Source organism: Eptatretus burgeri, chromosome 2 (genome assembly GCF_056783735.1).
Source record: "Eptatretus burgeri isolate ZD-2024b chromosome 2, Ebu_testis_v1, whole genome shotgun sequence".
NCBI classification, from domain to species: domain Eukaryota; kingdom Metazoa; phylum Chordata; class Myxini; order Myxiniformes; family Myxinidae; genus Eptatretus; species Eptatretus burgeri.
In genome coordinates this window covers 98649334-98665434 of record NC_140962.1, presented here as the reverse complement: position 1 = coordinate 98665434, position 16101 = coordinate 98649334, and the positions used below count along the sequence as shown (strand labels likewise).

The window sequence follows — 16101 nt, the reverse complement described above, 5'->3', positions numbered from 1 at the left end:
TAGTTTTCTTTTTATGCGATTATTGTTGGCATTGCTTTTTGATTTCCATACAATCGCCAAGCTAAATATTTACGAGCAGCTATATAACGAAGATTTATTACAGATATACTTTGGCTATAACCCCATAAGTTTTTTCGTAATACAGAAGTCAAGTTTCAAGGAGGAACTAAGCAACACAGAGCGGCTCGTTGACAAGTTCATGCGATGCCTGTGAGTTTTACTATGGTGGGATCGATATCATGACGTGTGCAATTCTGGAGCAAACCCAAGCAATGAACACTCCCAACCTCCATGTTCATATTTATTCCGACAATGCAAAGCAGCATGTACTTGACAAAGGAGTCTTATTTTGATGTGGAATCAACAGCCAGTCTTGTTGGCGAAGGCCAGTGTTGATCTTGCTCTGCAGACATGTAGAACAATGGATGAAATCAACAAGATGTTGATTGAGGTATGCCAACCACCATGGGAAGAAAGGTGAAATTTTGGCGTAAACCACTCCTCAGACCTCTTTTGCTCAGAGGAAGGGATAACGGCCGAAACATCAGCTTCTCATTGCTTCCCACATATCTCAATCATCATCCTGTTGATTTCATCCATTGTCATATTTGACATGTTAGATAATACTGAGTTACTGCATTTTATGCAACACAATGCCAAGGGGACGTTTTAAGAAATAACACCTCCGTCAGGCTGAACAGTTTAGTTTTGTATCCCACTGATAGGCTAGATCTGCATCCAGACATTAACCAAAATCGAATCAGCTTGTTCTTGTCACCGACACAACTCATCAACTACAGTAAGTTTTGTCATAACTCGTCCATAACTTTTTGAGTTTTTGGTCCCATCTCTTCATGGTGAAAAATCACTAAAAAGATTCCAAAATTCTCATATCTGGATCCAGATCTGATTCTTCACCAAAATCGAATCAATTCATCCTTGTCACACACCCAACCTGTCCACCAAATTTCATCCAAATTCGTCTGTAACTTTTTGAGATATCCTGCACACAAACAAACAAACTGAAATCGTATTTCATATGCTGCCATGTTGATGCCATCCCAACATATAGCCTGAAAAACCCCAAAAGTATAAGTCATTGAGCTCTGTATTTTAAACTTTCACTTTCTGCAGGAAAGCAATGCAGCATGCATCCCATCCCACAACCGGCATGATGGTGCGGTGCTATCATGTTCTCAGCGGTCCAACTTTTTGAAGCTACACACCGCCCATCAAAAATTTTGCATATGGGCCTTGGGTGGCACACACAATTAATTAATTACCCTGCCTGTAAAACATCGGGATGATAATTTGTAGCTGGGTCAGGATTCAAACCGAGGCTAGACAGCTTAGAGTCTTTAATACATACCTCTCAGCAATCCTGTTAGTCCTCTTCAGGCGTTGCTGAAGTCTAAATAATTCGATCTTGATCGGGTGACCCAGCTTGGTAGGATAAAGAAGAGACATGATGGCAGCATACCAGATGACATGCAAAAAAGCAACTTCATTCACGATTGCTGCAGCAAGATAAAAGGGAAAATCTTAACCTGGAAAATAACAAGCAAATAAATAATAATATAGTACATGAATAGGAATGAGCAAGAGAAACAGAATAGGAGAGGAGGGCAAAAACGGCATCCACAGCATTGACATGAATACTGAAGAGGATTACCAATTTCAGCCAAGCAGAGAAGATGGTTTGTTCATTGTAGTATATATCCAACTGTGAAAAGAAAATACATCACACAATTAAATGTCTTATTCACTGTGGGTCGAAATGGAAAATGAAGAGTGTGGAGAGTGCTGTCGCCTAACTTGGATGACATTTTCCAAGCATGTCAAGGTTGGATTTTCATGGCTTCATTTTCATTCTGTATTGCGTCACTTACGACCCGCTTCGGAAGTGGCAACTGCAACTCAACATTTAAGCTTTCAGAGAGCACTATGTATAATTGTATTTGTGCAAACGCAAATTAATATTCATAAAGGTGCAGGTCATTGCCTCAATCATAACCACACTTAACACATGGTGGTTACATCCATAAATAAACTGCAATAAAACAACTTTCTTTCGATAGGAAAATACGAGGAAATTTAGATCGAATGAAGGAAAGTTCTGCCTGAGATGGAGTGCGACCTTACTCCATCCTTCCGATGGCTGGTACATCTGGTATATGGCTGGTATATGGGTGGTACATATAGCATAGTGCACTCGAAATACTTACGAAAAGAGCACGCTTATCAGCAACACAAAGAGGAGGAAAATCACCAAGAGATAAGTCAAATGTGCTTTGCTTGTTCATTACCCAGCCTTAAACTGTATTCACCAAATGAATCATAAGCTTCTTCTTACTTTCTATGGTAGTTAGCATTCCTCAATCAACGTTCTGTCCAATGGAGACAGACACTAACCTTCACCAGCAAAACTAGTTCTTCATTCTAAATGATGCTGAATCGAGCAGAAGAGCTAACATCAGTTTTTGATGCGAACTTTCTTGAATATTACCTCTGCTGACAGAGGTTATGTTTTCACCCATGTCTGTTTGTTACTTGCCGAAATTTTTATTTTTGCCATATTGGTCTGCAGCGTTGGACTGTTTGTTTGTCTGTCTGTCTGTCTGTCTGACACACGATTTTTGGCCACGGTTTTCAAGAAATCATTCTGAATTTTTTTCTGTATGTGGGGGACCGGCCAGGGAGAGGAACGCATAATTTTAGTGAAGATTCGGATCTGGATCTGATAATGTTTTTCATTGATTTTTCACCGTTAAGAGATACAGCCAAAATCAATATATCGCACAATTTCTCAAAAGATTATGGATGGTTTCACACGAAACTTGGTGGACAGGTTGGGTTCGTGACATGGACAAATCGATTCAATTTTAGGTGAATATCTGAATCCAGATCTGGATACGAAAATTATTACATTTTAAGTGATTCTTCACCATTGACAGATGGGGCTAAAAACGATATTGCATGATATCTCAAAAAGTTGTGGACGGATTCAGATGAAACTTCGTGGATATGTTCGGTGTGTGACAAGGAGTAATTGATTCAATTTTTGTGAAGATTCAAATCTGGAACTGGTCATGAGAATTTTTATATCCTCGGGGAGGATCTCGAAGTCTTACTCACGTTGTTGTTCTTCATCTTCTTCTTGTGGACTTTTTTGTTTCACAGCCGACAGTTTTCATCGAAACTTCCTGAAAATTGGTAAATATATGTACAAATACCCTGCGCAGACAGTAACCATCTCCGATTTTGAAAATTCCTCCGAGAAAAAAAAGTTATGACGTCAAAATATCTCCGCTAATGGAAATTGCACGAAAATTATCTCCAAAACGAAACAAAAGGCACGCATTTTTGAATTCTGTTTGCGGGAATCGAACAGCGCATTAACAGGGATGAATTACCGCACATATGATACATCACTATGACGTCATATCAATTGTTATGACGTCATTCCTATTTTTTGACTTTTTGTTTCACAACCCAGAGTTTTCATCGGATCTTCATGAAACTTGCCATGTATATGCAGAAAGCCCACGCGCAGGCAGTATCCCTCTCCGATTTTGGAAGTTCTTCCTAGAAAAAAATTTGACGTCATAATATCGTTCTAATTCCGTTTTCATTGACATGATGTTTATGAATGTCAATGAATTACTCTGTTCTTTTATCAAAAGGTTTAATATGTCTCTGAGAAGATTATTTAACATAGTTCTTCATCAAGATCTATTTTCATGGTGTGAGCCCAGCTGGTAGTGAACCACTGCTCTGCTCTCTGCACAACACTCTCCACCACCTTCTATCACCAGCCATCTACTCTATATTCTCAATCCACCTCCACATTTCAGCCATCCCTCAGAAAAACAATCCTCCCATCTCAACTGGTCTATCCCTTTATATGATCTCCTGCCTCACCTCTTTCAACACATCTGCTCTTTCCAGAAGTCACCTGGAAACCGACCCTTTTTCTACATCATTTCTATCAACTCGACTCCTCTCACTTCCATCATTTACACGTTCAGACCACCCAGCCGAACTTCACATCTGGATCGTTGTCAGCCTGACGATCCCTCGATGTATTTTAGCTGCCCCAGCCCTGAATGTGGTCACATTATTTCGAGGTCATACAGCCAATACCATCATGCTATAATCTATAGTCACTCAACAGCGCTGCCTGGATGGGCCAACTCCACCTGCTATGCTAGCCTGTTGTAATATACACAAAAATCATGAAAATTTTCAATTACCCTTTTTTAAAAAATGAAAAGAACATGAAAGCAAAATAGGATAGAGAGAAGAAAGGAAGGATATGGCAAAGTGAAATTATGTAACAAAGGCGAAAGTGGAAGTAGCTAAATTTGCAAAAGTTTTAGTGAGTAAAAGCTAAACTTACGAAAAAATAAAGCAATGTAAAAAGTAATACAGAGAAAGAATATTGACACGTTAGAAAGAGAGAAAACAAATAAATGGAGACAATTGATGGAATGAAGAAAAACAAGCCATTTCAGCAGTGTAAACAGATAGAATTGCAAATGAAAGATCTAATTTTTATACTGCTGTGCCCAGCATACCACATACATTGTAAAGTGCCCACTCCAGTGCAAGGGTTGACATTCATCAACATTAGCTTAGTGAATGAGCTAAACATTCTAACCCCAACTCAGTCTTTGAGATGTGTGTGTGTGTGTGTGTGTGTGTGTGTGTGTGTGTGTGTGTGTGTGTGTGTGTGTGTGTGTGTGTGTGTGTGTGTGTGTGTGTGTGTGTGTGTGTGTGTGTGTGTGTGTGTGTGTATGTGTGTGTGTGTGTGTGTGTGTGTATATATATATATATATATATATATATATATATATATATATATATATATATATATACATACGTACATAAATATACATATACATACAAATATATACATATATATACATATATATACAAATATATACAAATATATACATATATATACATATACATGTATATATATATATATATATACATATATATATATATATATATATATATATATATATATATATATATATATATATATATATATATATATATATATATATATATATATATTGTTGTGGTTGAGGAAATTCGCAAACCCCCATTCAGGTCCCGTAGGTGAGATATCTCTGTAAGTACATGTGTAGTTAGCCCCAAACCCGTTGTTTAGAGGGAATAAATGTGATTCATTCGGGCTGCGACCCTTCAAGATAGCCGTTTTTCTGTTCTATCTTTATTTTGAACCAACCACGTCTCAACCGCCATCACACAACAACCACCGACCGCAACGCCGCTTCACAACAACAACAACGCCAACAGCCACGACCTTTACAGTCACGGCTCGCTCTCGTAAACATCGCATCACCGCCATTCCAAGCGTCGCCATGGCCATCACCGCCACATTAGGCCCTCCACCACCTTCACCTCTCCTCCTTCTGCGGCCATTCCCGCGCCGCTTGTGAACACCGAGCGTCAGGCTGTCCTGGCCTCGTGCGGGACGCGCGTTGAGCCGCGGGTACAAAGAGCGGCCTTTCCGAAGGGAAGTCGGATCAGGAATGATTCACGCCCACTTCCGATCCCTCCAATCATTAAGCGCGGTGCGATTTGGCCCCGCCTCCAGGCGCGTCAGAGTAGAATCGATATATGCAGATTCGCGGATCAAGAATGTTTCACGCCCACTTTTCCTCCGTCCAATGGGCGAGCGTGGCTCCGCCCCCGAGCCCATCCTGATCCGAAAATTTGCATATGGTTTCTCCTGCTGCACTATAAAGCGCCGTGCGCGGGGCGAATTGAGAGAGGAGTTCTGTTTCGGGCTCTAGTTGTAGAGGTGTGGCGGCGGCGAAGTGTGGCAGCAGCAGTCAAGACGGGTCTAGAGGAGAGTCGGTCTGTCGGGGTTCGGAGTCTGTCGGGGAGCTGCAGAGAGGGGAAGCCGGGAACGCGGTCGAGGGCGCAGTGGAGTCGCTCGTCGCGGGACCCAAGCAAGTCAGCTGTCCTCTTTCCCCAGAGCATCAACAACCCCTCCTGTTTCCCCCCGCGCTGAGATAGTGCGAAAAGGGGGCCCTGTTCCCACCCCATTCCAAGCAGTGCCAACGAAACCCGCGGAGGAGCGCGGAGTCGGGGCACCGCCGCCATATTTGCGGCTCATCACAAGACGGGTAGGCTCCACGCGGTCTCGGCCCCAGGCCCGTCTGCCCCCTTGTCGTAGAGGGTGGCCCCTTTTCTTTTGATTTTGAATATATGTGTTGGCGGCGCCGTCTGTAAAGTAAAACTGTGTCAGTGTTGCCGTGTGCTCGCGTAGTCGGTAGTAGATCTGCATTGTGTTTCTTTTGTTGCAATTGCTTTTGGTGCATAAATGTTGTGTTTCTTTTACATTTGCTTTTGGTGCATAATTGTTGTAATTGTATATGTGTGCTATCCGTGTGCCACGAAATAAATGTGAATTATGTTGAACTGTTTTTCCCGTTTCGCTTCATCTTTTCTTTCATTGAATCTCCATCTTACTTCACGTAAAGGGTTGGTAGTGGGCTAAATATGCCCGAGAATTAATCGGAGCCGTCGAGGTTGACGATAACACCGCTCGGTTATCCCGATAGTACGGAACGGGTCGCTTAAAGTGGCCCGTGTCCGAAGTCGACCTGCGGCGAGGTGCGATCGCCCGGTCTACCCTCCGTGTGGGTACTTAGGTAGGTCGAATTTGGCGAACAACCCTATCCCACGCGGGGGGCCGATTGGCACGATCGTGGTGAGGCCGAAAGGCCCACCCATGACTAGTTCCCGGCGTTAGTCCGAGAGGGTCACGACGGAATTGTCCGTCCGGTGGGCGACGTGCCGCGATTCGAGTTACGTGGCCGCTCGCACGCCGGCGGGCGCGAATTCGCAACAATATATATATATATATATATATATATATATATATATATATATATATATATATATATATATATATATATATATATATATATATATATATATATATCATGTTGCGAATTCGCGCCCGCCGGCGTGCGATCGGCCACGTAACTCGAATCGTGACCGCGTTGCCCACCGGACGGACAATTCAGTCGTGACCCTCTGGGAACTACCGCCCGGAGCCAGTCACGGATGGGGTTTAACCTCACCACAACTCAGTCCGCATTCTACCCGCGCGAAATAGGGTCCGATCACCGAATGGTCGATTTACCTAAGTACTCGCGCGAGTAGTGTACCGAGGAGTTGTACCACGCCACAGGCCGACTCCGGACACGAACAGCTTAAGCGGTTCGTTCCGTATTACAGGGATAACCGAGCGGAGTTATTGTCGGCCTTGACGGTTCCGATTAATTACCAAGTGTTTTAAACCCACTATCAATCCCTTACGTGATGCAAGATGGAGGTTCAAAAAAGGAAGGAGACGAAGCAAAGCGGGAAAACAGTTCAACAAGCAGCACTTTATTCACACACACAGACACAAAGCAAGCACGTATATACAGCCATAGTCAAAATGCAACAAAAGCAAAGAAAGAGTTAAAACCGAATAAAAGGGAATTATTTACACACGGCAACACTTATACAGTTTCTACTTACAAGACTGGCGCCACCCACAGACTTCTTCTTCTTTCGGCTGCTCCCATTCGGGGTCGCCACAGCGGATCATCCGTATGATCCGCATCGTGATTTGGCACATGTTTTACGTCGGATGCCCTTCCTGATGCAACCCTGGTCCCCTCTTACAACACAGAGATATGGTACACCTATTTTAACTGGGGTATACACCGGCCCAGTACACTGGTACTCATTTCGCCGACCTCGGAAGGATGACAGGCTGAGTCAATCCCCTGGTGTATTAATTCAGTGACCCAACGGGGCTTGAACTCAGGACCTTTTGGATCCCAAGCCGCCGCCCTAACCACTGCGCCAACACCAGGCTGTAAAATATGTGGCGCCACCCACAGACATTTACACAAAACCCCAAAAGAAAAGGAAGTCGCGACTTCCCTGGGCGCATCGTCCAGCCTTGGGGGACCGCAGTCTCGAGTCCCTCCTTTGTCTCCTCCTGGCGTGGCGCACCGAGCTCGGACCGCGCATAGCTTGCGTCGTTCGCCCGACAGCTCGGACGGGGTTTTTGGGGGAACGGACGGGGCTCGTTCAGCGCTACTTCCGGTGCTCGCGCATGGGGTCCCAGGGCCCGCGCGAGGATCGCAGAACACGGCAGGACCAACGAGCTCGCAAAGAACGAGAAGGCTCACTCCAAACTCAAACCAAACTGAACTCCGAACCAACCCAAAAAAAAACCTGAAGACCAACTCGTTCGTCCCTTTTGTAGGGGCCGGCTCCGCCCTTCGCCCCGCCCCGTTTTCGGCTCCACCTTCCTTCGAAAAGGTTCCCGAAAAGGGGCGTTCCTTCACTCCGACCGCCTCACGCTGTTCATCCACCAATCGGCGGCGAGCTGCCCTCCCCCCTTCCTTCACACCAGGCGCGGGGAAAAATGGCGGGAAAAACCCACAAGCGTCGTTGGTTTGTTTTATTCTTGTTCAAATTAATAATAGAGAAAGAAAAACGACTAACTGAAGGATCACAGCCCGAATGGATCACATAAATTCCCTCTATACAACTGGTGTGGGCTAACTACACATGGACTTATCTAGATATCTCACCTGAGGACTCTTTATGGTGTAATGCGAATTTCCACAACCGGAACAATATATATTTATATATGAAGAGTTCATACGCATAAACTGATAAATACTTTTTTACAATTTTCGGTAAATTAACTTTTTTTTTTAATGTGCTCTCTTGGTAGAACATCAATTCCAAAAAGGATGTTCTGAAATTGATGTAAGTGAAGTACAAGAAGACCAGAATTTCACAAATCTAAATTAAATAAAAAGATTATAATTTGATACTTTTCAATTTGTTTTATGTCAAAAGCAGATAAATCCATAACATGACTTTTTTTCAAAAGCAGACAAATCCAAAGTAAGCTTTCTTCGGTACGAAAGCCTCCCAGATCATGAGGAATTTGTTTGCAATCTCTAATGCAATATGAAATAGTATTAATCTGTCATCAATTTAATTCAACCATCAATTCAGGGTCATCAATTCAACCACCACTGGCTTGCAGGTCACATCAGCTTTGAAAACCATTCCAGTGGAAGAAAGAGCCAATTGTGATCGGATTTTGCAGGGCATTCAACAAGGCAGGATTATATTCATACAACATTTCCTTTATTTCCCACTGCACAAACATCCGGCAGAGCTCACTTACTCTTCATGAAGGGATCTTTAACATCCACAAACAAATGATGGCTAAAGGGACACCTCGTTTGATGTCCATCCGAGGGACAGCACATACATTGATGAATCACCCTGCCTGTGAAACACAGCACTGACAGTTTATAGTTGGGTCAGGATTCGAACCCAGGCTCGACAGCTTAGAGGCAAGTGCAAGTTTTTTGGTGCATCGTAGCCTGGAATGAAATTGCAGTAAATCAGACTTTTCCACCTATATTTACACATCATAACACACAACTCCCAAGTGAAAAAGAAATTCTACAAGTTTCAGAAAATTAATTAAAAACTACAAAACTAGAATATCTTGGTTGGATGTGTCCACCCCCCCTGAGTTAATACTTGGTGGAAGCACCTTTGACAGCAATTACAGCTGTGAGTCTGTTCGGATAGGTATCTACCAACATTGCACACCTTGATTGGGCAATATTTCCCCATTCTTCTGCACAAAACTGTTAAAGCTCAGTCAAGTTGCAGCAGGGAGTGTTGATGGACAGCAATCTTCAAGTCATGCCACAGCTTGTTGATTGGATTTCAGTCGGGGCTCTGACTGGGTCACTCAAGGACATTTATCTTTTTGTTCCTCAGCCACTCCAGTTTAGCTTTGGCTGTGTGCTCTGGGTCATTGTCATGCTGAAATGTGAACTTCAGTCACAATTTCAACATTCTTGCAGAGGGCAGCAGGTTTTCCTCTTGCATTTTTCTGTATTTTGCTCCATCAATTTTCCATTCTATCCTGGCAAGTGCTCCAGTCCCTGCTGTTGAGAAACATCCACATATGATATTGCCACCACCATGCTTCACAGTCAGGATGGTGTTCATTGGGTGATGTGCTGTGTTGGGTTTGCGTCAAATGTAACGTTTTGAATATAGGCAATAAAATCCCATCTCGCTTTCGTCAGACTACAAAATGTGTTGCCACAGGGCTGCAGAATTTCCCCGAGTGTTTTTTTTCAAACCTCGAATGGGACTCAAAGTGGGCTTTTTGAGTCATGGCTTCTTTCTTAACACTCTAGCATACATGCCAGACTTGTGGAGTGCTTGGGGTATTGTTGTCACATGGACACGTTGACCAGTCTTTCTCATAAAGGCATATAGCTCTTTCAAAGTTGCTATTGGTCTCTTACTGGTCTCTCTTATCAGTCTCCTGCTTGGTTGGTCATCCAGTTTGGAGGGCGACTGATATAGGCATGGTCTTGGGGGTACCATACGCCTTCCACTTCTTAATGATTGTCTTGACTGTGCTCCAAGAGATATTCAAGGCCTTCAAAATATTTTTTATACCCATCCCGTTATCTGTGCCTTTCCACAACTTTATCCCAGTGGTCTTTTGAAAGCTCCTTGGTGGTCATTCATGGTTGAGTCTTTGCTGCAAAATGCACTACCCAGCAAAATAATCCGAAAGGAACAGCTGATTTTATTCTGACATTATCAGAAATCACGACACTTTAACCCAGGTGGAGGCCAATAAACTTGGTGTGCGATTTTGAAGGTGAATGGTTACACCTGAGCTCATTTACAATTGCGACTATAAGGGGGTTGGACACTTATCCAACCAAGATATTTTAGTTTTGTATTTTTATTTTATTTTTTGACATTTGTGGAATTTGTTTTTCACTTGGAAGTTCTGGGTTATGATGTGTAAATAAAGGTGGAAAAAGTCTGATTTAATGCAAGTTAATTATAGGGTACAAGGTAACAAAAGGTGAAAATTTTGAAAGGGGTGTAGACTTTTTATCGGCGACACACACACACACACACACACACACACACACACACACACACACACACACACACACACACACACACACACACACACACACACACACACACACACACACGAGCCGAAACTCCGTCACAGACGGATTCCGTTCCATGAGCCCAATATGACAACCAGTGGAGGCTTTTGTAAGAGCCGGATCCCAGTCGATGTACTCCATGGCCTTACCTAATGAGGCCTACAAAACGTCCTTGTACACGACATTTTTGGTGTACACTACTCCTTGTGAAGAAGTCCCCTGATTTGTGCACGTGTCTACTTTGACGTACAAACACCGTGTCAAAACTTCTCAGGTCACAGTACCGAGAAAAATGTGACATGACTGCTCGGAGGAGCACAAAATTGGTCCTTCAGTATTAATATATGGATGCTTCAGAGTTGAAGGTTGACTATTGCCACTATGTGCGATGCACTCTTACAGGTACGAAGTTTCTTTCAGTCCAGGTCACAGTACCGAGAAAAACGTGACGCGACCGCTAGGAGGAGCACAAAATTGGTCCTTCCGTATTAATATATTTAAATATATATATATATATATATATATATATATATATATATATATATATATATATATATATATATATATATATATATATATACGGAAGAGGACTGAAGGAAGGGAAGCTCGGAGTGGGTGAAAAAGGGGGAGCGAGGAAGAGGGGAATAGCGAGGTGGGGAGACTGTCGCCTTACCAAATATTGGGAGTAGGGAGCGATGAGGGGACAGAGAGAGTGATTGAAGAGGGAGGAGGAAAAAAGAAAGAGAGCAAGTTGAGGGATGAAGGTGGGGTTTGCAAAGAGAATGATATGATATGCTTCATTAATGACCGAACACACAATAAAAAAATTAATGTCAGAACAGCTGTACACAAAGCGACACAACAGAGTTTGTGGAGTAATCCACTGGCATATCTGCAAAAACTTTGATATTCCAGTTCCAGAAAATTCGTAGGAATATCAACCAAAAGCAATTACTGAAAACATGGAAGTACTACTTATGTACGACCTAATGATCCCATCGAGCGTGAACATCGAAAACAAAGCTTTGCAACAAGATATCACACTTAGGTGCAAAGAAAAGAGGAGAAGGCATTGCTAATTGAGGTGCTAATAACAGTGTTTTCAGACTAAACAATGCAGAAATGAAGAAAATGACAAAATACCAACATTGCATGAATGACGTGAAAAGATCCTGGAAGCTGTAGAATGCCAAAATTGTACCAGTGATAGTTGTGGATATGGGAATTATGACAAAGAAGCTCACAGAGGTTTACAAAACATCCCTGGGAATATTACGACATACAAACTACATTTGGAAGCTGTGCGGGGCTCAGTGACATTCCTGAAGACTGCCCTTGGCACAACACTTTGAGAACAGAAAACTTCACAGCTTGGTCCATGAATCGTGACGCCTTACCAAAACAGAGGTGGATACTTTGAGACCTGGGAGGGCTCCGTTCCACATTCTGAAACCTGCATGAGGAGATAACAATCAACAACCCACACAATGGTGCCAAGTGCCATTATGATAATACAGTTTATCGACATACACACATGTGCAAATGCACACATGCATAAAGTACATAAAAACGACAAACACAATGATTTGCCTTGAAATAGAGTTCTTTGAAAGGAATTCAAGTGGAAAATTAGTGAAATTCAATTTTAAAATATATCAAGCAGCACAACAAAAAATATCGGTTTCTGCCTTCACAGCTGGAACAAACATGGCGAACACGAGGTCAGATGGACCTCGTGTTTTTTTTTAATAAGTATCGATGTTGAAGTGAGGGGTGGATTATAAAAGGAGATCACACAAAGAGATTAAACCAAACGATGTTCTGTAAAAATAAAATTGCACAATTTCAGCAGATGGGACAACTACCGAGGCACCCACCGCATGGAACTATGGGACCCAACAAAGGCGGAAACGTACGTCTAATCAATGTTAGATTGAAAGCATGGATACGTTTACCGAAACGAACATCCAAGCAGCTTGGAGAGCACTCGCCAAGTGGTTAAGCAATCAAGCAAGCACTCTAACGAAACAGTTGATAAGGAACGGCTGGCTTGGCAAGCGATGAGCATCGCCTCTCCTTCATTATAAACACACACCTCCTGGAGATGTCAAATCTGTCCAAATTGGACAAATGAACACATTTCTTAGCAGTCGGAACTGCTGCTAAATTCAATTCTGGAGCTGAAGTTTTTTTTAAAATTCGGTTTAGACTAAGAGATTCTCCAGGTTATGGCATGTGCGGAAATGAAATAAAGCCACAAACGCTGGCATCTCTGAGCATTTATAAACAATGCAATGTATCCAGCGATTCATACATATGATGAATCAGCATTTGATGATATGTGTGAGGAAAGTGAAAAACAAAACTTTATCGTTTAGAAATCATAGCTGCCTGTTCAAGTCAAGGCATGTTTGAGCAGGCCAAAAAACATGGTGGCTTCAGACCCCATCGAGGTAACCCAGGATATGCCTTAAAACCCCATGGAGAGTCAGGTGGCCGAGGATGCGCCTGATAAAGGACATAATTTTTTGGTATATATATAGTCGAGGCTCGTGGAAAAGCTAATCCTACGAATGCACTGAACAGACCAGGATACAACAGGACAAAAGGTATAGTTGAGAGATTGGGGGTGGGGGGGAGCGGGGAACAAACAGCAGATTAGAAAGCCACGATAGTGGAAGACTCAGATAAACAATGGGTGTGGGTGGATAAACAATGTGTGTGGGGAGGAATGCGGGATGTGGGAGCAGGAGAGAATGCATGGAGTAGACAGGATGGCTGCAAAAGGAAATTCTTCAGAGGGGAAAATGGAAATTTGGAAGGAAGAAGGATTGGGGTGAAGTTGGGGCTGGGGGGGTTTGAAAGTGTAGTAAAGATAATGTTTATCGATTGGGGATGATCTGAGATGGTGGTGAACAGCTGTCTTCAAGACCTGGAGGGCTGGAGGGAAGAATGAGATTGAAGAGGATGTGGAAGTTGGTTGCACAGGCGAGGGAAAAGCAGAAAGAATGAGTGGAGGTAAGCAGTGTTCCAAGATTTAGGTAGCTTCATGAGAAGGGGAGAGTGGGGGGGGGGGCACGGAAAGAGCAGAGGGTGCAAGACCAGAAAGGAGGCGATAGAAGGCAGAGAGACCAATGTAGATGCAAATTTCTCCAGAATAAGCATCATGGTTTTAAGTGTGATGATGAAAGGAAAATGCAGCCAATGAAGCTTGATTAATAATCTACTTGAAAATGATGTTTTCAGCATATAGCACAATTAATTATCACCCTTTAATGGGAAATGTATTTGAATACAACCTGATTATTACATCTATATGCTCGAACATGTGTCTATTTTGAAATATATATATATATATATATATATATATATATATATATATATATATATATATATATATATATATATGTATATACAGTGGGGAGAACAAGTATTTGATACACTGCTGCTTTTGCAGGTTTTCCCACTTCCAAAGTACGTAGAGGTCTGTAATTTTTATCAGAGGTACACTTCAACTGTGAAAGACGGAATCTAAAACAAAAATCCTGAAAATCACATTGTATGATTTTTAAACAATTAATTTGCATTTTATTGCATGAAATAAGTATTTGATCACCTTCCAACCAGTAAGAATTCCGGCTCTCACAGACCTGTTAGTTTTGTCTTTAAGAAGCCCTCCCATTCTCCACTCATTACCTGTATTCACTGCACCTATTTGAACTCGTTATCTGCATAAAAGACAGCTGTCCACACTCAATCAATCAGACTCCAACCTCTCCACAATGGGCAAGACCAGAGAGCTGTCTAAGGACATCAGGGACAAAATTGTAGACTTGCACAAGGCTGGGATGGGCTGCAGGACAATAGGCAAGCAGCTTGGTGAGAAGGCAACAACTGTTGGCACAATTATTAGAAAATGGAAGAAGTTCAAGATAACAGTCAATCTCCCTCGGTCTGGGGCTCCATGCAAGATCTCACCTCATGGAGCCCTCAATGATCATGAGAAAGGTGAGGGATCAGCCCAGAACTACACGGCAGGACCTGGTCAATGACCTGAAGAGAGCTGGGACCACAGTATCAAAGAAAACCATAAGTAACACACTACGCCGTCATGGATTAAAATCCTGCAGCGCACGCAAGGTCCCTCTGCTCAAGCCAGCGCATGTCCAGGCCCATCTGAAGTTTGCCAATGACCATCTGGATGATCCAGAGGAGGAATGGGAGAAGGTCATGTGGTCTGATGAGACCAAAATAGAGCTTTTTGGTTTAAACTCCACTTGCCGTGTTTGGAGAAAGAAGAAGGATGAGTACAACCCCAAGAACACCATCCCAACTGTGAAGCATGGAGGTGGAAACATCATTCTTTGGGGATGCTTTTCTGCAAAGGGGACAGGACGACTACACCGTATTGAGGGGAGGATCGATGGGACCATGTATCGCGAGATCTTGGCCAACAACCTCCTTCCCTCAACAAGAGCATTGAAGATGGGGCGTGGCTGGGTCTTCCAGCATGACAACGACCTGAAACACACAGCCAGCGCAACTACGGAGTGGCTCTGTAAGAAGCATCTCAAAGTCCTGGAGTGGCCTAGCCAGTCTCCAGACCTGAACCCATTCGAAAATCTTTGGAGGGAGCTGAAAGTCTGTGTTGCCCAGCGAAAGCCCTGAAACCTGAAGGATCTGGAGAAGATCTGTATGGAGGAGTGGGCCAAAATCCCTGCTGCAGTCTGTGCAAACCTGGTTAAGAACTACAGGAAACGTTTGATCTCTGTAATTGCAAACGAAGGTTTCTGTACCAAATATTAAGTTCTGTTTTTCTGATGTATCAAATACTTATTTCATGCAATAAAATGCAAATTAATTATTTAAAAATCATACAATGTGATTTTCAGGATTTTTGTTTTAGATTCCGTCTTTCACAGTTGAAGTGTACCTATGATAAAAATTACAGACCTCTACGTGCTTTGGAAGTGGGAAAACCTGCAAAATCGGCAGTGTCTCAAATACTTGTTCTCCCCACTGTATT

The 16101-nt window shown here is 42.8% G+C and overlaps 1 long non-coding RNA gene across 2 annotated transcripts in view; it reads right to left on the bottom strand.

Moving 5' to 3' along the window:
• Positions 1-280: 280 nt before the first annotated feature.
• Positions 281-16101, bottom strand: part of LOC147032659 (uncharacterized) — a 122518-nt gene continuing 106697 nt past the window's right edge. The window contains exons 4-7 of one of the 2 annotated variants that reach the window (XR_015055278.1): positions 12473-12528; positions 1673-1723; positions 1370-1517; positions 281-403 (exon numbers count right to left, since the gene is read on the bottom strand). This is a non-coding gene — a long non-coding RNA (uncharacterized LOC147032659). The remainder of the gene's footprint in view (positions 404-1369; positions 1518-1672; positions 1724-12472; positions 12529-16101) is intronic. The other variant, XR_015055277.1, reaches the window with a different exon arrangement.